The sequence below is a fragment of the Rhynchophorus ferrugineus genome, unplaced genomic scaffold (assembly GCF_030347505.1).
Source record: "Rhynchophorus ferrugineus isolate W39M unplaced genomic scaffold, kcgeb_rfMv2 rfM4, whole genome shotgun sequence".
Taxonomy (NCBI): Eukaryota; Metazoa; Arthropoda; class Insecta; order Coleoptera; family Curculionidae; genus Rhynchophorus; species Rhynchophorus ferrugineus.
The window spans coordinates 22,185,350-22,212,982 of NW_027472583.1; the positions used below are offsets into that span (position 1 = coordinate 22,185,350).

At 30.9% G+C, this 27,633-nt stretch overlaps 2 protein-coding genes across 5 annotated transcripts in view; one reads left to right on the top strand and one right to left on the bottom strand.

The window, feature by feature from the left end:
• LOC143195546 (uncharacterized) overlaps positions 1–18,534 on the bottom strand; it is a 156,117-nt gene extending 137,583 nt beyond the window's left edge. The window contains exon 1 of the mRNA XM_076402801.1: positions 18,262–18,534. The gene's annotated coding sequence lies outside the window, so the exon portion shown is untranslated. The remainder of the gene's footprint in view (positions 1–18,261) is intronic.
• Atg16 (Autophagy-related 16) overlaps positions 1–27,633 on the top strand; it is a 538,761-nt gene that overhangs the window by 144,611 nt on the left and 366,517 nt on the right. The window lies entirely within an intron of this gene.

A 27,633-nucleotide genomic window follows, 5' to 3' on the forward strand; every position in this document is an offset into this window, starting at 1 on the left:
AATTTGGGTCAGAACTGTGCTTTTTGTTTGTTTTATGTACAGTTAGTTCACATCACGTTATAATATTAGAACAGTTGCCCACACACGAATTTTATTTGATTAACGTTACTAACTATACTTAAAATCACAGATACTAAACTACTTGCCAAGCAATTACTATAAAACAACAGATGACTCTGGTCATCTTATGATACGATATAATTTGAACTTATTTGAATTTTATTTTACAGGTGTTTTTTTTTACAGTTATTCTGGTATTTATTTACAGACTTTTTATAGACTATCTACTATCATGATTATACTCATACTTCAATACTCCAATATTTAATTGGAACTAAAATGAGGATATAGAATTTAAAAATATATAAGTAAATAAGACGAAACAAACGAATGAATGGCTTTGTTAATTAGTGATAAAAAGAACACGAAATAACCTTTGTTGGTGGTATTTTATAGCGTTCTTTTATTTTTTTTTACTTTATTTTTTTTACATATTTTAAAGTCTCCTTTTACCAACTATCGGTTTATTTGGACAGGGTTTACTATTTAACGTGCACTCCAAACCACGATCCTCGGCACTAAGCCTACCGACTGACAAGTGACCAACTTATAAATCATCCCAGAAGACATCCGGTCTTACCCAGCCTAGTTACTGATAGCGTGATTGGGATCATTTTCCTTGTCGGATTTTACACTCTTGCCTAGGACAATCACAAATATTAAACAATCACAAACATAAATTTACGACCATGCCCCAGCAGAATGCGAACCAGCATCTGAATCTAAATTTACTATCGCAACAGTAGGAGGACCGTCCTGTGGCCTTTACCACTAACTCACCAAACCGGCTCTTTTATTATTCTTTATTATTTGTTGTTATTTACCGTTTAATGAGTAATGGGTCCTAAGTATTTAATAAAGTAAATACTAGTAAGTTAATATTATAAACAAATATATTAAAATATAAGTCTTATGGTTTAGTTATATCAAGATAGTCATTCAAATACTCTGGGATGATAACTCGAATAACTTTTTTTTTTCATTATAATAATAATCCTCACACAGGAACAGTTCTTTGTGACTTAGTAATTCAATATATATCATGAAATATAAGTAGTTTTTTACAAGTAGTAATATATGTCAGCTAATTATAATTATTGAATTAATTAAATTTTTTCATGTATTTTCACGTATGTTATTGTCTTTTTAAAATGATAAAAAAATATATAGCATAAAATATGAACAAGTCATTGATGGCAATAAGAATATGTTCTTGACAATTACATATATACTTACGTTTCTTCAAAGAATAGTATAGACGGGTTCAATTAGTTTCGGGTTCATTGAGCTTCTTTGTTTGTTCGGTATATAAACCCAGTTTGAATTTTATAGAACACTGTCGCTTTTACAGCGTTAATACCTGCTCAGCGCACTAGGTATAAGCTACGAGACTATGTACTAGGCCATTTCTAAGATACATGAGAAGGTCACGATGTGTCAGAGGTTGGTTCCAATGACATAACATTTTTTTCAGTGGATTTAGTGGAATATTAAATATAGTTATAGCGGATGGTTTCTAGGTCTTTTGGATTGAAATTCTTCATTTTAGTTAATTAATAATATTGCTTAATATATTTTGCTTTTTTAACAGGATATTAAGGATAATAGTTATAATAGACATTTGTTATTATTTGAAGTTTAGAATAAGTAAACATAATCAATCAAATTCAATTGCTTGCACTGTAAGATGAAGATTTACCCGTAATCGACTAATATGATATGCTAAAACTGCATTCAATTAAAAATGAGTTTTAATTAGCACTGAAATGGGAAATGGAAGCAAGTGTTGGATTTTCAAAATCCATTTTAAATGCCATAAATGAATATCGGGCTGAATGGAACGACCCTTTACAAGCATCAAATCAAGCAAAACAGTTCTTTAAACCCTAACCTAAATTGAAGAATAATATCGCAGGATAATAATGAAAACATTTTTTTCAATAATTTCAACTAATTGCTGTGTTTTTGATGTTCTCATTCAGACAGTGTTGTTGAAAACGTCATATATATTAAAATGTGTATCATTACATAATAGAGATACCTGAATAAATAAATTATGCCTCATTGTCTGTTACTCATTCAGTGTACATGTTTTGAAAATATGAATATAATTTTACAGAAACTGTAATTCAGTTAATATATAGGTGAAAATTGGAGCGTCTCCATGCTATGTAGCCAAGAAAAGGCCTTTACAGAGTTTAAATGTTTTATGTGAGTGTGATCGGAGAATAAGGAATTCATATCGGTCTTAAAAACCATGACCTGCAAGAAATGTGCATTGCAGGAAGAATATTTTGCGTATATCTTCTAGTATACCCATATTCTGCTACTATCACTACTCATATCGTTGAGCCGTTGAAACAATTTCTAAGAGATTTTCTTATGGTGGTTTGAAATATTCATGTAAAACATTATTTATCAGAGTAAAAACTGACAGAAATGATATTCGTAAATTGATGTTCGATTCCTTTTTTGAAGCTGAGATGTGTAGATAGGAAAAATTGGTAAGACCAAATTATTAATTGGATATCATTTAATACTACGGACAACTTTAAAACTCTTAAAATAATAGACTATTTGTTTAAATTCCTTTCATAAAATATAAGTTGTACATATGATATATACATAAGTTATTTTGTAAGAGTATTAATTAATACATATAATAGTTTTTTAACTGTGGTTGTGTGCATTAAATTACGAAAATAGATAAATAAATAAAAGTATGCGTTTAAATTATTTCATATTCTAATTACTAGATTATCGGTATTTTCAGATTATGATAATCTGTGGTATTATTTTCTGGTTAATTTAACTGTACGTATGTTGAGCATTTTAATCTACTCGCAACGCAAAATATAAATAATACATTAACATTCTTAAACATTTAAACACGCTTAAGTTGGCCAAACGCCACGCTGTTTGATTTAAATTATATTAAGCTCATAATTGAACGTCAGTTATATTGGAGTATTAACTTCAACACTTGCAGGTCTCGCGCATTAACAGTATATATCAGAGCATTTTGCAGAACTGTGATTTCTAATTATTTCGGTCTGTCATTAAGTGATTTTAATTTCATTTTGTCTTTCGCTCGGTTAATTTTCCGCAAAAATCGTGTTAATGGCGGCTCCGATAACGGGAGACCTATTTCGGATATCGAAATCTTTGAAAATCAATTAATACGTGGCGAATATGACAGTTTTAATTGCTATTTTACTATAGGTGGTATTTCACATGGTATTTGTAATATTAGTACACCAGGTTATTCAATAAGCTCTCTAAGTATTGTGTTAGAGATGCCAAAAATGGCATTTTTTTCCAAAAAATCTATATTTTTGGCCGATATATCGATATTTTCGTTGACTGATATTTTTTCAAATAAAAGATTAATTTTAAATAATTTAGGATATTTTAAAAATTGATTTCTGGTAATAAAGGTCATCTTCATATATGTAAGGTCGTTGATTTCATATCACACCAGATAAAAATACAAATACCTCTGAATGGTCGGAAACTACTACAAACCTACAAGGTTAGTGGCTACTTATAACCCATTTCCTAGTTCTTTTTACTTGTTGCCGTCATTTTAACAACATTTACCCGCTCTAATGAACGTACAAGAAGAACACGACTTTTTTTCCACTATGAAGGCATACCGCCATGTTAAAATGCCACTTGAGATAAAAACGCACGCAGCACGCTCTTCCGGAATTAGAAGCGATCCTTTATCAAACACAAATGCATTTTATTATGGTTTTAACGTACTTTTGTTGAGTTAAGATGCCGCTAAACGCAGAGAAAAAGGATAGTTTTGATGAATTAAATACAATCATTGCTGTATTCTTGGATGAGGGAACTATATTTTAATAAAATACTTTTACTGTTACAGCTGTGTTATCGGCATCGTATTTTTTATTTGTTTTTTGGCTGATTATTTTGTGGAAATTGAGGATCAACCTCATCGATTGCTTTTTCAGTTGCATATAATAATGTTGATCCAAGTGAAATAACTTATCGTAAATGGTTTCAGTAGTTAAAGAGCTATTAAATTTTAAAATGAATTAAACAATCATGAGAAATCGCTATAAGTTGACACGTTTAACCAAGCATTGAGGAAACATGAAATATGATGAATATATTTTGCATGTACATGGGATAAACAAAATTATGTGAGCACCATGCAATATAGCAAATTCTGTTGTATGTTGACAACACTGATGCCGTACAAATAATGTGACGCGTATGTATTGCTCAGTTTGCTGCTTTATACGCATTATTCTGCGATGGTTAAAACAAGCGATCGGTGAAATGGGAGATCTTTCAGATTTCCAAAAAATTATCATTAGTGCTCGGTTAGTGTTTGTGACGAAAACAGCTAAATTGTTTAATGTTTCACGAGCGACAGTACCCACAGTAATTACGCGTAGAGGAATACTGGAGGAAACCCAAATTTAACTGACAAACGCCAACGGACATTAAAAAGTATTTTTTGCAAGATAACATAAAACTACCAAAGGTGGCCCCAGAACTCAATAATCACTTGAGTAATACTGTTTTGATAAAAGCTATACAGTGGTGGCTCCACAAAAATTCGTGGAATGGCTGTGGTTACAAAACCGTTTATAATAGATGCCAATGTTAAACTGTGAAAATGTGGTGCAACGGTAATAAACCGCAGACACGTGATGATTCGAAAAACAGCGGATTGTATGTATGGAGAACCTCAAAAGAAGCCTACAGTCTCAAGAAGAAGTTTGCTACTGTCAACCATGGGGAAGGTTTCGTTTTGACTTGGGGGGCAATATGGTGATGTTGAGCTGGTCCTTTCAATCACATCACTGGCCGGATTACTGAAATTTAATATCTCAATATACTCATTGGTGAATTTATTATTATCGTTATATTTCTTGTCAGACCATGCCATATTCCAAGATGTTAATGCGCCCTTACATACGGCCAAAAAGGTTTGAGAGTGATAAGTAGAATTCCATCTTCAACTTCATCCTCATCTTCATGATCACATAGTTGGCCCAATTGATGGATTAGTGGTACAAGAATAGGATAATATTTAATTGGAAACTATTCAGGTAGTCTATGATTTTTTCGCGAAGAATTGCAGCTATGTTAATAGTAAATGGTGGCTCAACAATTTATTAATAAATAACTATTGTGTATATGTTTTGTCCTCATATTTTTTTGTCCATTCCCAATATACAATATGTATTAATTGCATAAACGAATAGACGCGTACCTGTACATCCAACAAGAATGAACGGTATATTTTGGGGGAGGTGGCGTTTTGACCAAATCAGATTTGCCTCAGGAACCACCTGTTCCGTAGATGGCGCTCACGACCGATAACGGCACTAATTAACTCATGTCCATATTTGCGATTTCACGATAATAAATATCAATAGCTCTTAGCGTGTATAATAATTTAACTGTGTCCGGCGCATGAGGCGTAATGGGCACACCACTGACCTTAGTGACAGTACGAGACTTCGAGGAATTACCATAGTCGAAAATAAAAGTAAAAACCCTGAGTCTTGTGTGTTGGTCGTTGCGTTGTTTGGTTTTGATTAACGATATAAAAATTACTTCGGCTTCGGTTAGAATAGTGCTAATTAATCACGACTACAACGAATTTCTTGAGAAGAGCATTGTCGGTTTAGTCCAATGCCAATGTTATGGTGAAGTTTAATGACCTGAATCAGCTAATAACTAATTTTGGTTAACGAAAATATAAACACTTTATTTTCATCAAATTTATCAAATCCACTTTGTTTATAGAATATATCCAATCTGTTAAAATCAACTTATCTCATAAATCATGAATATTGAAGAAGTCAAGCTGACAAATGTATTTGATATAATATTTTGATAAGAATTCAGTATTTAATTAGGAATTATTATTCATAGAATTTGATGAAGAATATGTTCTTCAGATGTTACTAGAGGAAGGATATCTGAACCAAGACACGGTGGTTTGATGAATCAATTACTATCTCTTTAATGTAGTAATAATTTAGCTGTTTCATGACTGAAAATAGTAACAATAAAATCAATCAAAACATTTATGTTAGAAAACAATTTACTTGTATCAATAAAACACGCAGGCTTTGAAATCTAATTGTATATATTAGGCATATATATAATATTTTACCTCAAAGTTTGAATCATCAGAACTCTTATGTTTTGCTTTTTAAAATGGATACTGCTTTAGTTTAGGTAGCAAAACTGTTTTTCTAGTTTATCAATTTAACAATATGTTAAGTTTGTCGACAATTTTGTTGTCATCGTCAGTCATCCATAACATTATTTGCATTTCTATTAATTCACTTCCGGTAATCTTAAAAAGTACTTTTTATTGCAATATCAACAAGCCACGCAATTTCCTATTGGTTTTCTTTGTGTTTAACTAGTTTTTGACCAAGCAATGACAAGTACATACGGCACGACGAGTGGTACTAGAACGGTCATCATTATCTTGCACGTAAGGTATGGAATTATGGTTTTTCAGTCTGTGAACACCTGACTTTGTATTGTGTGATGTAAGATGCTGACGGTACATTTTCAAATCTTAAATACAATAATCTCCCTAACAAAAAGGGCTATGAAATTTGTAGCATACACATTTTGGTGAATATTATCACTGTAAGATTGAAGTTTGAATAAAAGCAATAATAACTTGATCGTAATGGGTTTGTAATGGAAAAGCTATTCGTATTTCATATAAAAATATTGGGAGGAAATCAGAAGAAAGTTAAAATAAACATGTACGAGACACCTTTCAACACAACTTACCCCCAGTTTGAGTCAATTATTTCTTTTTTATTATTGCTATGTATTCAATCTCAATACCAATGATCGTGCTTTTTACAATTTGTTTTTATAAGAACGTTAACAAGTATTTAAACAGCAATTTACAATAATTCGTATTAAAAAAATGGACATGGATATCACTCAATCATCAATTTGAAATCAACAAAAACAAACTGCACGTCTTGAGTTCGAACTTCAACTCAAATCAATTACAAGCAGTGCAATTATCGAAGAGGCAAAAATACGCCAATAAAAAGCGCATGAAATTCGAAAAGTAAATTTATTTTATTATGCCATCTGATATTTTATACACCTCCTCAGTAACGAGCGTACATCGTAACATTTCGAATTACGTTTAGGAATTCGATACGCATATTAAGATTTTTGAAGAACAATTAGCGATCTGTTTCTTGAAATGTATGACCAATCGGCTACATTACCTTGCGGTTATCTCAATGAAACTTCCGAAATATAAAAGATCTCGCAGCTGTGTGAATTGTTTTTATACTCGTATTAGTAATGCGACTGTAAAAAATCAACTAAAGAAGCAGTAATGATATTGAATGAAAAACGGTTACATTTCTACAAATTGTTTAAAAAAAAGTGAGTGGGTTTTGTTTTTATTTCAAGCTGTTGTTCTTCGCTCGGATGTCGATGAGGTCAATGTCACAAATCCATGACAATTAGTCATTTTAATCATCAGATGGCTAACTGTACACTGTTTCAGACATGATACACACAGGTTATTGTTTAAGAAGCGGAAGCAAGCCTCTTGTAAATTACAGTCCAAAAGTGAGTCATATATTGTTAAGCTATGAAGTGACATTATTTTGTTGCTTGCGGTGGACACTGTTTATATTTTGAACTTTGGCTACACTATAATGCAACGAGTTGTTGTTTTCGAAAACAAGATTATAATGAAACAAATATTATAGGTGCTTAAAAATGTATTGGCGCTGATTGAAATGATACATATAATCTTATAACAAAGTGACGATAGATCGACATAGATCAATAAGTAAACTAAGTAGACGGCGACATTTGTCAATAGAAGAAGCCATTGATGCGTTCAGTAACCAAGTTTGGTGACATCTCAGGCGGAATGGAATACATGCTTTGAGAAATATTTCGATTTCATACATCAGTCAATAAGACCGATGCCTTTTACTGAAACTCCCTCTGATATTTTCAAAACAATAAAAAAGAAGCATTTGTTGTATTGATTGCACTATTTCTTTCTCATCTACTGTATATATCGTCTGATGAGAGAATTGAACGTATTAAAATATTATGCTCCAAGAAGATTCAATAAGTTTTGCTCAAATGAAGAAGATCGATTGCTGAAGTTCAAGGCGGATCATTCTACGTAATACGAGTAGGTATGAAAATTAGAGCAGAGTTGGATTGAATGTATCACTTTTGGAGGAATGTATCTTGATGAATAAAATAAAACTCCGCCTAAAACTTGTAGTTTTATTAGCGAGGCTCAAGTCTTAGACGAGGGTCACTATATATATTTCGGGAATTGGTAACACTGTTGTCATGTGAGTCCATCTGATGGTTCCATCGTAAAATTTGACATTTTTAACGATATACGTACTCAGAACATTTTACCGCACGGATGCTATTTGTTTATTTTATATTTAGTTGAATGTTTCGTCTCGGCAAAAAATGGAACTGAATCTTGAACATGTTTGTGCGATGATTTTTTACGATTTTATAAGTTGATTATCACAACAAGAGTGCATCAACTTAATTTGACTTGATTTCGCGTTGGATACCACACATTTGACAATCGCTCAAAAAAGGATCGTGTCGATTGGTGCAAAGGAATGCTTAAGAAATTCAGTCGCGGTGTTTCGAAAGACGTTTATAAAATCGTGACAGGTTACGAATCATGGATATATTCTTATAAGCCCGAAATAAGCAGCAGTCGACTGTATGGGTGTTCCAAGATGAACCAAATCCAACAAAAGCTGTTCGCTCACGAAGCACTTCAACGAAAATGGCGGCCTGTTTCTTCGGGAAAACTGATCATATTGCAACAGTGCCTCTAGAGGATCGTAGAACAGTAAATGGGTCATCCGCCGTACAGCCTTGATTTGGCACCCAATGACTTCTTTTTGTTCCCATCCGTGAAGAATAAACTGCGTGGCCAACGATTTTCATTGCCCGAAAAAGCTATAGAAGCGTTCAAAAATCATGTTTTGAAGATACCTCATTCGGAATGGAATAAATGCTTTGAAAAATATGTATTTGAAAAAAAGTGTATGCAAAAGTTTATCGATCATCGTGGCGATTACTTTGAAAAACAATAAAAATATATTCGCAGCTTAACTATTTGTTTTTTTCCTATTCCCGAAATATATATAATTACTGTCGTACAGTGATCTGTTATTTTGAAAAATACTAAAATAATAGTCGCTGATTTCAATGTTGAAACTCATATGAAAAGGGAGCAATAATAAACTAATTTATCAATACATCAATGATTTTTTAATTAAGTGTCAATTAAAAATAATTTCTCCCAGTCATTTCTCTATGAAACAAAATATATTTTAACAATAAATACGATGTTGAATATCAGGGACTGATGTGAGATTTTTTGATAATATTGGAAGCTTTGGATATTTTGCATAGCACCTGGCGTAATAATAATAAAAATTCTAAAGATGGAATATTATTCATTCATTTATATCAAGTAATATCCGTAATATTTTAGAGCAAATGACTGAACATGGACATGTTTAACGTATCAGAAGCATAATGTTTCATATATCTGCACAAAAGAACAGAACATATTACGTCTGAGTAAGCATGCATGACCATTAAATTTAAAACTGACAAGACATAATAATTGAAAAAAATTCCGCATATCCACTCAAACTAACTTTTTAATTAATTTTCACTGTTTTAATATATACGTTACTTATGTGTGTATGTAATATTATGTAATGAACATTATTCTTAAATAACTTGTTTTTCTGTATATATTATATAAATTACATTCGAATATAGTATTAAGTAATATAATATATAGTATTAGTATATAATATATTGTTTTTATTTTTAATTATTGTTTTTCAGATGAATACTAGATTAAAATTTTCTAGTTATGCTAAAATTATTTATTTATTATGGTAATTTCTCAAGAATTCTCAATCATAAATTGAGTACCACAATGATAAATGAAATATCAAAGAATTACTGGTGAACAAGATACAAAAAAGAGTTTACAAGGAACATATCAAATTAAAATTAACACGCTGTTTGCTCTTAAAGTTCATACGGTAATACATTTACGGATGATAATAATTTGATATTTCCTAAGACTATACTGGTGATCTTTCGAAAAATTAATAATCATTTTTATATACCTTTTTAGAAACGCGCTTTAATGAAGTTTAGGGTTACTGGAAATATAATGATCCCAAAACAATCTTTTAGTGCTACCGGTCTGAACAACAAAAGATAATTTAAATCTTTATTATCGTTTGATTGCATAATGGATTTGAATGAATGGAATCGTGAATAGTTTAAATTTAAATTCTACATGGATGAATAATTAACATGAATATATAATGAAACTTCATTACTAGTTTTGAGAGATCATCGATCCTATTATTATGGATGTTTTTTTTTTTGTTGCGTATGTCATTCATTTATATACAGATAATTGTTTGGAATTAAATTCAAATTGTTTGGGTTGTTCTTGTAGGCTGAGCAAAGCAAAAAGTCTGTTTTGGTTTCAACGGTTTTGATTTTGATATCAATGAAAAAATAACGGTTTAGGGAATCAAAAAACTTCTAAGACCATGAATTGCAATATTTATGGGACAAAAATCCTCAAAGGATTTTCAGACAGTTCGCCGTTGATAAAACAACTGTTTTTTATGCGATGAAAAATTTTTCGCAATCAGCGCCTTTTTAAGGTGAAGCACCTAATATTTCAGCCTTAACTTATTCTGGTCCCCAACCTCCAGTCTTTACAACAGTTTGGATAATTGATAAAATGTTATTGATGTTTGAAAATCAGAAGAGGGAAGCTTATCAATCAAACCGATCTCAAATCATAACGTTTTTGTTTTTCACTCCAGAAATTTAACCCGACACCTCTCGTGACAGCTCAATTTGTAACAATCGAGTACTGGTTCTATACGAGACGTTCCATTGTTTCTCGGTCTACAATAAACAATAACTACTGTTTTGCGGCTGCCGCATAAACGGTAAGTGGTAATTTTCGACTCGAGATGGTCTTTTGTCCTGCCGAACTGACGGTCGAAATAGACGCGCCTTCGCAATTTTAATGGTCCCGTGGCGGCGTGTACTCGCGTACCTTCGACGATTAACGTGTCCCATTCCATGAAACGTTCATTATTTTCAATTTTCGAACGGTTTCGGAAACGGTTCTGCCAAGCGACTATTCATTTTTCCCGATGAACGTATCAGTGGCGTGCATCATCTCATCGATTCCCATCATAATACTCCTTGTTATGTCTGAACTGTACCCTCTATTATTGTATAACATTTGTACGACCAATTATTAAATATCTCGCCAGCTTACTAAGCAACATTTACGTGTTAGATGTCACTAAGCATCAATTGCTGCTCGTCAAAATATTTTAGTTAAGTATTTTCCAGTTTATTACCAAAATTTAACAATAGCGTCCTTTAACTTAATTATTTTTAGAACTTTTTGTTTGTATATGTTCTCTTCATTATTATACAGAATGTATGGACTAATTATTTTTTTCTGATTTAATTTCTATTAAAAATTATTCAAACATTTTCCAGATGTTAAAACATGAAGCGCGTTTTCTTATAGTTTTGATTTATATTAAATAGTGCATAATACAATGGAAATTATTCGCCAAATTATTGATAGAATTAGTTTAGGATCTATAAATGAATATATACGAAGCTTTTCAAATTTTAACGTTCAGTATGAAATACATCAGCATATACAAATTTTATATATTCAATATAATCTGCCTGGGATCCTATTATTGAAGAGAGAATAAATTTGATGAAAATGTATTATTTAAGATGTGGATTTAAGGGTTTGGAGCTAAATCTGGCAAATATGGTGGATGCATTTATCTGTTTAAACATAATCCACGATCGAAATTTAATTAATATTGACTTATTTATAAGATTCAGATTATAGCAGTTGATAGTAAGTAAGTAGATATAATATTTATTGTCATTTTCAATCGTTTCAACATTGTGGTGTCAATGCCGGACAAAAAGAAGAGTTTTCAGTGATGTATTGCGATTGGCGATTAAAGATGTATGAACTGCAAGATGTATAATCTTAAGTGCAAGTCATGGGTTAACACAAGAGAACCATCCACATTGAAGTAGAATATTCATGGCTATATTTCTTTCTGTATATATGGTAACTAAAAGGTGTAGTATATTACGAGTTGCTAAAATCGAATGAAACTCTAACTGCAGATTCTTATCGGCGTCAATTGAATAAATTGAACGAGGTATTGTTAAAAAAAGTCAACAATAGCGAGTAACAGACGCAAAATCATCGTTTTGCATGACAATTGCCAGAATTGTGAAACATATCCTGTTGCATCTCAAATACCATGATGAACGATAGAGCCAGAAACTGTTGCCAGAAAAATGGGAAAAAGTTGTAGGAAATGATGGAAAATATTTATTTTAATATATATGGTACCAGTTTTTCTCAAAAAAGTTGATCGTGAAAAAATGGATAAATGATTAGAATACATGCAAGTATCTACTTTCAAAACTAGTTGAAAAGGATTGAGCAGTATAATATTAACTAGGAAAGGGAAACCATTCTAGCAAAGATATGACAGTTATATATTTCAGTATTTCGTTTTACGACATATTGCTCCTGAAGTAAAACACATGTATACTGAGAACTGAGACTTAGTTACCAGACATATATTATATACTGAATTATATATTTTAAAAAATGACATGTATTTTGGCCAAAATTTAAGGCATGTTTAAAGTTCGGCTTTCAGTTTTCCACTATAAGGGCTTTTATTGAATTAAAGTATGTATTGGTGTAAAATTGTGTTAATCAACCATTCAGTGTTGACGTCAAAGCTCTCATAGCAAACAAGAGTTTTGGGAATCGTTTGTTAGAAAAACGGCAATGTTCAATAAATTTGCTTTTTAATGCGAACTTCTTATTATTGTGATTTTGCACAAAACCCGTTACACATAAAATAATTGCTGATAAAAAAATTTATTAAACAGAAATATTTTAAGATGCGATTAATTTAATTTAAATTATAATTTTTTAATGCTATCTATGTTGGAATATGTATTTTTAGTTATTTAATATAATTTTTAACATACAAAATTCAATAATAATCTGTAATAACTATTCTCAAGTGTTTACTGGTTTAATAGTTGCTGCATTTGCTAGAAATTGAACCAATATACAACTGACAATAGTGAGTATGTAGTGATATTCATATAAATATTTAACAGTCTGAGGGGTAATAGCTGTAATAGAGGAGTATTTAGGAGAAGTCTTCGGAACGTTATTGTAGTGGAACCAATTTATATTGAAAAATAGTTATTGGAAGCATAAATATGTCTTCTCATGTCCGTTATATTTCCAGAATGCGCTAGCATATATTATTTGACAATAAAATGATTCTTTTTAATTACCAATAAATTTTGCGTTCTATAGTTTACCCAGCCCCAATTCTATCTCCCTCCCGTGGTCGAAATAGTCGACCAAACGCCATCATTTATCGGTTTGCGGTCGACCTAACTCGAATACGCGACCACCTCCTTAATTAAACGTTCGCAGGTGAGTCGTTTTCCTAACAGCGGGTTTATTAGTCGTATAAATATTCCCATCTTTCTCAGCTAGATGATAATAATGGAGCACGTCTTCATAACAGAGCGCGACCAGATTAAAATACGGATTTATTACACCGACACCATCAACAATATCCCACTTTAAACACGCTGTTTTATCTTGCGTATGATATTAAATATTAATAAATTCCCTTTAAACGACAGAACGTTTCTTCATTAGCGTTGGAGGTATTTGAAAGGTTTAATTACTGCGGCTTCGGACCAATGCAGGCGGCAAATAAAGATGGGTCGGAATTATCTTTGCCGAGTAGCCGGGAAATGGTGAAAATAAAACGAATCGAATAGCATTTTAAATTGCCGAAGTGCCAATGATATAAGTTTTATGTTGTGAGTTATAACTAAACACGAACCAGTTCAGGAAATTTATTAGTAGTGTGTTCGGTTGGTGATTTTGGTGTTGATAAAATACTATTTTTAAGCTAATTACTTGCATTGGTTCTGGTTGTTCCATATAGTTTTAATTAAATGTATTGTATTATATGTTATATATCAGTCTCATTTTATTGTCGTAGTCATACTCTAGTAATATTAAAAATTAAAAAAAAAAATTAAAAAAAATTAAAATCCTATATAAAAAAGTATAATGATAAACGTATACTATAGAAAACCAATCAACACAATCCATAACTGGGCTAGACTTGAAAATATAACTTAATTGTTCGATCTTTGGCCATGTCAATTTTGCGTTGTATTGAAAAGACATATATCTAATTATATCACTTGGGATGGGATGACCATTTCCTCAAGCATAGTCAAAAATATTTCATCAAAATCAGTCCAACCGTTTAGGTGTTCAATTACATTTTTACAACTTTTCACGATTTTATGAAGGAAGTAGATGAAAAGATAAAATTGGCTTATTACCTACAATTGGCTAAGTAAAATTAAGATAAACAATATTGATCATATTTATGTTCTAAACTGAGCTTATGTTTTTCCTTACTAGATGAGTCTCAACAAAAAGCTACGAATATGAAATACATCTATGAAAATAATTCCTTTCCATTAAATTGATATTGCAACCAACCACGGGATACACGGGCAGATAGTGATATAAAGCAATAGCTACATGAATTCCATTTTATGTAACTAGCACCATTATAGTATACGATGTTCTTCTACGTACCATCTGAGCATTTTTATCTGATACGAATTGGAAAAGCTGCACCAACGAATGCGCACCTTACGCAAACACGTATGTTATGCACATATATAAGTGTTATGAAGAATTTTAATTTCATATTCCGGAGGGACCATTCTTAAAACGTACTTGTACAAATGTACCTGGCATATCTCCGACTACTGATTAATGTATACCGCCATCGTTTCGTTGTAATTGAATGTAAAATATCATCGTATATATTCAAGAAATTATTAATTCCAATAAATAACTTATATCCTATCCTATCCTATTGATATTATAGGGGAACATTACTATAGTAGGTTATTAAAATTATTTTCTAAAAATATTAGCCAGTATCTATTGGGCCTTGATACGCATTGTTCAAATTAAATAGCATCAGAGAAGAGAGAAATTAATAAATTACTTATTGTATAGCCATAGTGAGTTTTCAAGTATTAATGTGTAACATTTTTTTATCTGTGTTTGGTTTTGCATGCTTGACAGTTTAGATCTGAATCAGTTGATTTATTTAATTGAATGACAATATCTGATAAAGGACCATATTTATATGAAACTTAATTATCGATTAATGAATATTATATCTAAATTGTTTTAATAGATAACTTTTTTTTGTTTAGCATTTACTAGTGATGAACCATTTTAGCACAAAGAGCCTTGCCTGTTATTTCCCAAAATATATAATTTTTTAAATTATTATCATTATAAATATGTTTATTTGGAAGAACAAAATCATATTAATATGGAGTTTTTTTTATACATACCATGAAACTAATTTCATCTTATTAGAGTATATTTTATTGTTATTATATGATAGTATTATCATTGAGATATTAATTTTGTCCATTTTGTACATCTGTTCTTTAGAAGTCTGCATAGTGGTGGTTGATTAATTGATAGCGTAACAATAGTCTCCACTGTTGAGCAATATACACCTTCAAATTTCATTAATAAAGCTAACAGAAGCTATAAGCTATAAGAATCAATAAAACATTATTTCCACAGATACTTTGTATGAATCAAACATCAATTATTTAGAGATCCTTATTATATGTGAAAATCATGGTGAATTATTAGATAACACGTTGCTCAAATATAAATTATCTTTTTTTTTCAGTTTCGAAATTCTTAAAAATGTTTGATGTTTGATTCTTATTATTATGGTTTAGAATTTGTCCAGTGTCTTAATGAAAAAATTTTACGGTGTAAAATGAAGTTATGTGCAACATTGTTACATGCACCATAAAAGAAAAGTTATAATTACGGTGGATTTAGTTGAGAAAATCAAATATTTAGTAGAACTGTCAGGTGACAACAGTTTACAACAATAAAAATAAAAGATACAGAGTCAAAAGTTGATATAAAACGAAGTTAGCTACAAAATTAAATACACATTTTAAATTAAGGACTGCTTTGAGATAATTTAATATTTATTATATCGTGATATTTTGCGGTATTTTGTAATGAGTTAGGTTATCTACATAAGCCAAATATTGTTCCAATAGATACGTTTCTGCAGATACCTAGAATCCTTTTTGAAGGAAATGAACATCCAGTTGTTCAAAGGAACAAAGTTATCATCAAAATTAAAATGAAGTTATGTATATATAAAACAAAATTTTAAAATCCAAGCAACCAAGTCCTCCAAGTAAGCTATATATTCTCCTGATGGATAACAATTTATTCCAAGTAATTTAAAAAGTTTTACTTTTCCTGTTTAATTCAAAGAAACTAAGGGATTGTTAGAAGTCATCGAGTACTGCTATAGAAGTCATATCGTTTCCCCAATGTGGTATTCATATATTGCGAATGAGAAATGGTTATAGATATATAAGTTCTCTAATTAACAATGAACATATTTTTTTACAAGAAAACTCAATATAGATTTTATAATTTTAATAATTTTTCATTTTAATAAATTAATTTACTTAAGTGCCATTAAACTGGCATATTCTATAAACAGTGTAAGATAAAGATAAAATTTTAAACCAAAATTATCTATTGAAATATAATAAAATAAAACATTATTATCCATAATTGAACCTACCGGTCCGGATGTCGGAAACGAATAAAATTTAATAAGTAATTCGTAACATCGTAATTGTGTAATTTATTTTATACTTATGCCTACGAAACCGTGGCAGAAGTTATGGAAAAAGATTTAATTAAAACGTCGAATGGTGGAAATTCATCCACGTGTAGAATCATAATGACCCATAAATGAAATGATTGTTCGAGTTAAAATGGAAAACGGTTCATTTCAGTGGCCAGTTAGATTGCATCGGGGAAACAAACGGATTTGAAACAACTGCGATATCACCAAACTCGACTAGTTTATTAACGGGATTGATTTTGAATTAAATTTCTTCTCTCGTATTGTAACAGATGCGGTACTAAGCGATACAGGCCATTCACGGGATTCCTAGAATTATTAGAAACAATTGGTCTATTTTTGTAATCCATTATTAACTGCTGTTGAAGGTTGATGTTTTAAATTGATATTGTCAGTATATTCATTTGTTTTGGAAATTATTGGAACGAATATAAACAATCTGATTTGTTGATGTTTTGTGTGTATTCTAAAAATACAAAATGGAAATCTTTTATATACACAACATGAATAGTTGTTTTACTAAGAGCATTTATATTTAATCAAGAGTCTTAATTATAATTGATATTATTTATACATTAAATATTCAGCAGTTTTTTAAGTATCCAGTCTTTCCACTATATCAAATTTATATTGAGATTATATCTTTGTATTATGCAGCAGATAAAATATATGTTATTTATAAATAACGGTTTTGTGGCAATACTTTTATTTGTTTTATTTAGTTCAGATTTCTGGCGAATTTTCTATGACTGAATGTTTTAACATTTGAACATATATCAAATATTTGTCAATATTAATTTAAATATATATTATATATTTGTCATATTATATAACAAATAATTCTAGTAGCATTAATTGTAATTATGAATTTAATGTACTATTAGATTTATATTTTAAATAACAATATTGACAATATATAGTTATTTATAAAAATATATTAAATAAAATAATTTTAATTATACTGAAATGATGATTTTTGTGTTGGGTATAAGAGCAAATTAACTTTGGATTTTTAGATTATTTCTAACAGTGTTAATATTTATTTTTGCAATCTTATAGTTGTTAATATGATATATGTTTTATCTTATTTTATATTTATTTTTTTGCTGTTTGATCTTTGCAGCAAATAATTTTAATGCTAAGTAATTTTCGTTGTTATTTTTTATTTTATTGATCGTCATAAAATAATTATTTTTCAATAAGTGCGAATATTAACATGAAGAAATATAATATATGTAATTTTTACCTGTAATTATGTGGAAGATGGTACAAGCTGAATGTCCTATAGACGAGTTTGAAATTGTTATTGGTACCAGTACCAAAAAAATAATTCGGCTGGTCCTAATAGCAATTTGGAACTTTACTGATAATTCGAGAAATTTTTTGTTTTTCTTTACGTTAGCTAAACACTGACACTAAATCATCCACGGCCTCTTGGCCTTGAATCTGAACACCAAGAGTACACCAAAGTGGTACTGGAGGTACTGTGAACGCGTTCGACGCCGTCACGAGAATGCCGTCTTCGGAGCTGGTGCCGCTTCTTTTCCGCAGGTTGCGGGTTCTTCGCGGAAGAACAGTCCCGGCTTTGGTGGGGGACTACAGCCTCAGGTCGGTGGTACCACGGCCGCGACAGGTGGAGGGTGTGGACGGGTTGCGTAAGGCACCGTCAAGGGCGCGATGGTACGGGACAAGGTTGTGGGCGTCCGTTGACACTATGACGAACTGTTGCTCGAAATACATCGCAAAAATATCATCTGATAGGTCTGATTGGTATTATATTTTCTTCATTTGCAAATTCAGTTATGATTTTCTTTTACATTACGATTAATATACGTTCTGGTATAACTTTAGTTAGCAGAAATGAAACGATAGCTAATACCTCTTTGATTAAAATCGTCTTGATCTAAAAAAGAAATTAGTGAGAAGGAGTTAAATCAGGAAAATAAGTTATGTTTTGAAGCATTTCGTAATTAGTTAGTTCATTGTTTTTAGCGTGCTTTTTTGAATTTCAATTGAAAATGGTTTCTTCTCTTTTTTAACCTAAAAGTTTTACCAACTTGGAGGTTACACATCAACCTTTTTTTATGAGAATTGTTAGCAATATCCCGGTTAGAATCGGGATTGTGGTAGGAAACTTAAAGGATGGGTTAAGAAAGTCTTAATTTCTGCACCAGATAATTCGTGAAAGGTGTGAAGATCTTTCTTAATTACTATTGCAATAGCATTGCCGGGACACACATGTGGATTCAATTATGGCTCTTAATTGAGATTCGTAGTTTATTTGATGTATGTAGGATCTATACAGTGCTTTCTGTATGCCATATTCCTTTGAATTAGCTTGTTGGACTTAATATGACTATCTTAGACGGCAGTCAAAACGGCTTCCAAAATATGCAACTTTTTGTACCCATAGAATGGGAACTTTTTCAAGCAAATAAAACTTTCAGTAAGGGTTTTCAGTGGAAAGTTGTTGCATGGGTTTTTATGGTGTAAGCTGCAATTTCTAAAATTTAAGCTATTTTAACTGCTCTTAGGACGTATGTGTTCGGACGATCGAAAACGTAGAAAGAATAGAGCGTCATCCCCATAAAATGCGGATTTTACTCTTTCAATTTTATATACGTCAATAATGTACTTGAGAATACAGGGGATCCTGTGGAACTCCAGACTGGATGGATCGTGGAGGACTGGAAAAATAATCGCTGACTTGACTAGGAATTATCGGATGTATCAGGTTTAGAGGATCATTGGGAATACTAAACTTTAATGTCTTGTAACTTAAATTATGATTTCACGTGATTGTCATGTCAAAGGCCCTAATGAGGTTCTTGTCATAAAAAGTGCGGTTTACTTCTCTTGTTAATCTCATAACTTAATTGATTGATTGTCGAGTGTTTGGCTGGAAAACTAAACAAATTTCCTTTTGCATTTCAAAAAACTGACACTAATAACTGTCTTGGAGCCAATTTCTGAACACGGATTTATTTTGGATTCAAAGAGCTGAGTTTAAACATCTCATTAGTTTCCTGTTTTAATTCAGGATGGTAATTGTATGCCCACATTTCGTCTTGAACAAACACACACGAACAAACAACACACAAACATTCAAGTTGTCACAAACTTGAATGTTTTCGTGTCCCAAATGTACACTTATACATTGTTTGCTCTATCTTTAAAATGTTTACATTAATTTAATTTAATCATTAAATCTAATCATTATACTTTGATTATATTTGTATGAAATATGAATGATCCTCGAGTTTTAAGCTCTAGTCTTAGCAAATTCATTGTGCTCTTCGAAGTTATTGAACAATCTCGTAATATTTCGTCTTTTCAGATTTAACTTCAGCTTAAGATGTATGTCTAAATTGATAATTAATAAGTATGTTCAGCTATTCTGAAAAATAATGCAATGATGATGAACAATGCGATGTCTTGGCGTACTTGACGTATTTGAAAATCTGTAATAGATATTAAAGCTGTGATTATATTCCACTTTTTTCTCATTTGGTTATTCTAAAAATTCGGACTATTTAAAAAAATATAAATAATATTATATAAAGTATAGTTATTTTTATTTTAGAAAAACAAAAATTTTAAACTTCTAATGGCTTATAGGTCAGTAATATATAAAAATCACCAGTTCAACCTTTAGTAGTATTTCGCTGGTGTTTAGTGGTTAGCGATGTATGGCAATTCCCTCTTTTACTATCCTCATAAAGATCTAAAAATATATTAAGAAGCTAACGTATCTTCCTACATATGATTGAGCTGTGTAATATTTAGTAAATATTTTTTATTGTTTTAACCTCTACTACATTATCTCTTTGTTAAAATTTACACGGAGACATAATAGACCTAGATTAATTGTTATATTGATATTGTTAAAATATTAGCTATGTGATCCGATATTAGTACGTTCAATATCTTCATAAATACATCGTTTTGATGTAATTATAATTGAAACATCTTTTGAATCGTGAACTTATGAGTCAAAATTGCGTAACCATAAACCGTTGTGTGGAATATATAATCAGAAGCTGTAGGAAGGCTGAATCATGATAGTGCTATTCATAAAGTATTCCCTTTATAAGATCATTGTTAATTTTCATTGACAGTTATTTTCTAATTTAACTTTATAGTCTTTTTCAATTGGGATGGGTTAATCTCTACTACCTGTGGCTGCTACGTTGTTTTGGACGCGTCTGTTCAATTTCTTGTTCGTTATTTAGTCATTGGCGAAATAGCATCATGGCAAATTACTTAATTGAGCACCACATTAAAGTGCTAAAACTTTATTATTCTACATAACTCATTCCATATAGCAACAACGCTGTATATCTCGGAATTAATCTCGATGCAAAACTTCGCTGGAAGGAACATATAAAGAAGAACAGATAAGAACTGGAATTGAAATATAGGAAAATTTACTGGCTAATTGGAAGAATATCACAATTATCACTACATAATAAATTGCTGTTATATAAGCAAATATTGAAACCTATATGGACATACGGAGTTCAATTATGGGGATGTTCTGCAAATAGTAATATTAATAAAATACAATTTTTTCAGAACAAAGTCCTGAGAGGTATTGTGGGTGCACCCAAATACTATAGGACTGATTACCTACATCGAGACCTTCAGATACCCACACTCAGTCTAGAAATCAAGAGAATTACAAGGGGACATGAGGAAAGACTCTATTCTCATACGAATATTGAAATATTGCAACTTTCGGATATCACCAGAACAGGACACAGACTCAAAAGAATCAAAACATCTGATCTTGTGTAGTGTTGTGTAGTGAGGTGCATATATTAAAAAATTCAGCAGTAACATGTATAAACCAGAGACTGAGTTAGGGCCGATGGGTCCTCCTAGTTATTACCTAGATTTTAGTTAGCTTAAAGACAAATTGTAGGTTAGACGGAAACGACTAGTAACAATGTATTAATTAAATAATAAAAAAATCTACATAACCTACAAAAATTATTCCGCAAAACTTTTACAAGGTGGCAAGAAGATATTCTTAAGATACTTTTTGGTGAAATTTTTCGAAAACAGCACGTCCATATTAAATTATTTGGATATGGCCCAGATATAGTTCCGGCAAGATGGCACTAGGTGCCACATAGATAACTCCTAGCCCATTCCTCGAACCAATAGGACATTTAAACAATGTTATGTATGCTATGAAAAAAATCGTTAATATCTATCATATAGCCGATTATTTCATTTAGAAATTTGAAAAAACCGATTCTTTCATATATTCAATGTGTAATTTTTTAAGAATAATTAGTTATTACTAAGAATAATATCCTTAAGATATTTTTTAATATCTTAAGGATATTATTCTTAGTAATAACTAATTATATTATATATTATATATATATATATTAATAATATATTATTTAATATCTGAACTATTTTCAGAGGTATGCGAACTTTAGACGCGTTTTTCCCGAAGTTAGTTTTTTTCGAGACAGTTAACAAGATATCTTCAGTACCACTGGCCTAATTCACTTGAAATTTGGCATGAGCCGAATTTAGAAAAATATGGAAATACCATGACCGTAAAAAATGTGATATATGCTAATATTTTTTGAAAATAATTATTGTTGGGAATGAAAATGCATCTTCATCGCCTAAGCAATCATATTAGCACATTTGGAAAAGTTTGGGAATAAGATCTGTTTTGTTATCATTTGATTAAATTATTTGTATTTCTAACTATAAAGCTCTATTCACTTTCACACCAACCTAGTATGACGAGTAATGTTATGTAAAATAAATAAGGCGATCATTGGATAAAATTCCTATTTGGTCGAAGAATTTCTTTAATGAAATAATTTAGATAATCATTCACCGCATCGTAAGTGGCTGTAATTACACAAAAGTGATATTTCATATTAATTTTCTGTCACATGGAATTGACGGTTAGTGAAAATCCCACCAGAGGCAGTGAGTAAGTTACGCAGATAACAAACGACTGCATAGCTACGATGAGGGGACTAATTATCTGACGGATGTCGTGATACTTAATCGAACTAGATATGCTGAGCTTAGAGCCCGAGGAAAAACTGAAAATATATTCGCTTTTACTTAAAAATGGCCCTATATTATACGGTTAATGGAGATGTTGGATACTAGAACGTTGGAATTCTCTTGAGGTCCGTTCGGTATTTCCCAGATTAAAAATACCTTGGGATTATAATTGATTAAATATATCGAATTGTAATCTATATTATGTAAATTTATTAGAATTACGAGTATGTAAATCTTTATCGGAAAAAATTATGTACATTATTATTTTAAAAGTATAGTCCAACGCTTGTTGCTTGTTGCATTTTTAATTGTTTTTGCATTTCAATTGCATAATTGAGAAATTGTCAGGACTCTTGAGGCTATTTCTGAGGTTATACTCAACATTAAGTAATTTTTATAAAAAGTGGTTTGCGGATACCGGATAGATCTGTATAGCGGATAATGCAGTATTTAGCGTGGTTATATGTATCTGTATATTACATCAATTTGATGTATCTATTTGTCTATTATCGATATTTCCATGTGTAAATTCAAAATATGTCTCAAGAGGTTTTAAGCCGTTTACGTTTGTTTCCTCAAATTTAAATTTGATGTGACGTAAGAATTAAGAATAATAATCTTAATTCATTTCTTAAAATGACTATTGCTTCTATATCCTTATTTCTAAAGCTAAATATTGTTACTAAAGAGATATTTTGAGGTCTGTGAATACGTAAACTTTTTTGGATTCTAGGATTGGTTGTACCGATTTAATAAATAATTTATATAATTTTGTCAGGGAGATCAATTATTCGCAGTCTTGATAAAAATGAGCTTCCTTTTTACCATTTCTTTCTCTTTCATTCTTTCTCTCGTTATCGACATTCGCAAAGAAAACGATGTTTTTGTTCATAATGGTTATTACTAGTGTCATTACTTATTTAATATTAAAAAAAATAACTTTTTTTAAAAATGTTATCTTTATCATCAGCATAATGGAGTGTGGATTAGTAAATAATAATAATTCACTTCAATGCTACTCTATTTTTTCACACCCATTTTTTCGATCTTTGCTAAACGCCAGTAGACGTTGTGGACAGATACGTAGGAGGAGGAGTATTACTATAAACAATACACCCAGTGTATCCAAGAATGCTAGGTAATATTCACTATTAATAGTTTTCTCTCTGTGTAATGTCGTAAACGCAGTGACTTCTAGAATATTTAGGGTGTCAGCTATATCACTTCATTTTTGCTTTTGAATATTATTTCGTGGATTTTTTTAAAATTTGGTTAATGGAAGCGTTCTTCATAATTAGGCATTTGTTCGAATTCGTTTGTATTAATCATAACACTTTTTTCTTACTGTTATCACAATAATTTACTGTTTTGTAGATATCAAAACGGTCTTCAATAGTGGTACATCAAATACTTACTGAGTATATTTTGTAGGCTAGGTTGGGAAGTTAAGTCGATATTCATCATTAAAATTAATCTCAATTCAACTTTTCAACCAATTCGTGTCTGCAATCCAAAAGGCCGATTTCGCAAAACTAATCTGTAAAACCTTCGTTCATATTTCATTCGGCAGACATGTTCAAGTATTTACAACCTGCGACTCTAGACTAGTTCCTGGACTATTCTTCAATCTGCTCTATCATTTGTTTTAATGGAATGACTTAATTTATAATACGATCTCTGAGATAATCAATAGATATAGACTTTACTTTGGGAATTATATTTGAAGGAGACAAAGAAGCCAATAATTCATATGTGAATGATCGCGAATGCCAGAAGTCTAATACTTTGGTATTAGGGCATTAAGTTTCAAATAATAGGGCTCTACAATGCGAATTATATCGCCTCAACATTTGTGAATATATCGCAATTATTGGCGATCATGTCTGGAAGCTTGTAGCATCATCTTTAACGTCATATCTCTTTTTAAAGGCTATTGGCGTAATTGAAGCCACTATTATGTTGAAATGCAATTGAGAGACACCTTCGTAACAAAAAATGTTGCTAATATAAACATGGTAAGATGCCTGATATATTATTTTCTAGGGGAATATGTGTCCTATGGGTCGATGCATACAATCGATAATAAGATGAAGCCTAATAAAAAAGACAATAACGCTCTTTCCACATTTGTTAATTCCACCTTAAATTTGTGCAGTGCTAAAATATTATCTATACAATCGCGATTCCTTCTTACTCTTCTTGGCCTGTTTCTTCGCGAACTCTTGGAAATCTCAGTTCTTTCATTTTCAGTACCTCCTTTTTCAATGTTGCCATAATTATTTCCTCTTTCTATGCTGATCCATGTACTTTTTCAATTCACCAAATTCGAGTGAGCCCGAACGTGAAATCGTTGCAATAATATTTTCCTATCGACCTGGATCATTTCTTCGGTCACTTGATCTTGCCATATTTTAATTATTTTATTGCTCTTCGTAATTCGTCCATTGTTGGTAGAGTTGCTAAGTCTTGTGACGGATCATGATTATAAACCTGCATGGAAATCTCCCATCGAGCTACTTTACTACGTGGGGGCTACTTGGTAGATTACTATAACAGTTCAATATCCAACTTTTACCCAACATCTATATTGCAATCTCGAAATCAATGGGATTTACTCGCTTTCGCTTTTCTGTCATCTTTAAACACCCCTACGATAAAGGATCCAGGACTGTGTTTTATATATAGCTATTTTTATAAGTTGATGTTAATTGTAAGGCATCAGTAAAGTATGATATATAAACAAGATTTGGTATGGTTGATATTTGGTCACATATTACATATGAAAATGAGATAATTTACAAACGGAAATAAGGCAAAACCTCAAACAGCACCTATTTAACTAGTTTCTGAATTAGTAACTGTCGGTACGGTCGCGTAAAGGCAACATTATTTACAAACTCAATATATTTCTTTTTCTAGTTAGCGATTTTACGACGCAGCAATCAATCTTGATTATATCTATTAAATTTAAGTAATATTTTATGATGCAATAAATTATTGCTCGGGGTAAGATAAATATTCTGGAGGCTATGGCGAATTCAATTGCATAAAAGATGATTATCTTATTAATTTCTTTTTATGTAAACGCTTCCTTATTCTTTAAAAGAAATCTTTAGTAAATACGTAATATAATTAATAGTAAATTAGATTTCTTTCTATTCTCGTTTTTGTTTTATTTCCGCAGTTCTGAGTTCTATTATATTACATATCACAAAAGATATTAAATTGTCTTTAATTCACCGTTTATCATTGTCGGGATATACTTAAAGTCATTTAATTAATTTTTAATAAAGATAGTTATACAAATCTCCTATGGAGAGCAACGTGTTAACACAAATTTAGTAAAAGAAATGTATAGTTTAATACTTATGGATTAATTCACTGAAAGTTGGCATTAGTAATGCATATATGATTTAAAAATGGGGGAAATTACTACAGGGGGAAATAACAAACATAATTAAAAAAATTATTTACATTACAGGCGTAAATTAAAAAATATTTTTGTTATAAAATATTTTATTTAAATACTAGTTAACATTTGCATAAAACATTTTAAAAATACACCAAAGTGTTGGGTGTTCTACTGTCTGGTTCTTATCAGTATGTCAAGTTGAAGAAACAGATTCGAAAGCATTTGGGGAGAAACATATGTTATAACTCTTAAAGCTTGCGGCAAACATGCTGTATTGATTTTAAATTGTGGATACTGATTTGAACATTTTAGTGCGGTAGTTTTGATGACAATGACTGCTACAAACATTGTTACTCTTCAACATGATAACGTTCGATCACATTTTAAATAACCGGTGAAAACTTGGAAACATTAAAATGAAAAGTGCTTCTCACTGGTTGTATTCTCCAGACCTTGCTCCTTCTGATTACCACTTGTTGTGTGAGTGTCGTTGTATGAGTCGTTACCTGTCTAAGAAGCACTTAATTTCTTATAGAGATACCGAAATGCGGGTACAGAAAGTAATAATTTACACATACTACGAAATAACGAACATTTAAGGAACGTTTCAGAAAAATGCAGTTAATTACTCTACAGTTCGTTTTAGTCAAGGGAAGACGTTTAGTAATCTGAATAAGCAATAGAGCAATAATATATTAATATAGTTAATAAGAATTACTAAAACAATTTATAAAAAATATGTTTTTAATGTTAACAATTACAAAAGATTATAAAAAAGAATGTATGGAAAATTACGAGTTTGTTCTGGTATATTTAAACATATAATAACATGTAATTCTTATTAATACACCAACACAACTAGTCATGCTATACGAGATTAACCACTCTTGCTTTATAGACTTCAACGCAAATATTTGTCTATCTTGATTGTGTATCAAACTCCGACTATCCAAACATCTTCGTCGCATTCCTGCGAGATCTAGGTTCAAGATACCCTTTTCTGTGATAACTGGTATACTAATTTTTTTGGGCTTTAAACGTTATTTTGTTTTATATGTAGTTTAATGGTGCTGCTCCACCTTTAGTACATAATAGTTAAACTTTAATTGCAACCAACGGCATATGTTAATGTTGTTTTAAGTTCTAGAAAATAATCTG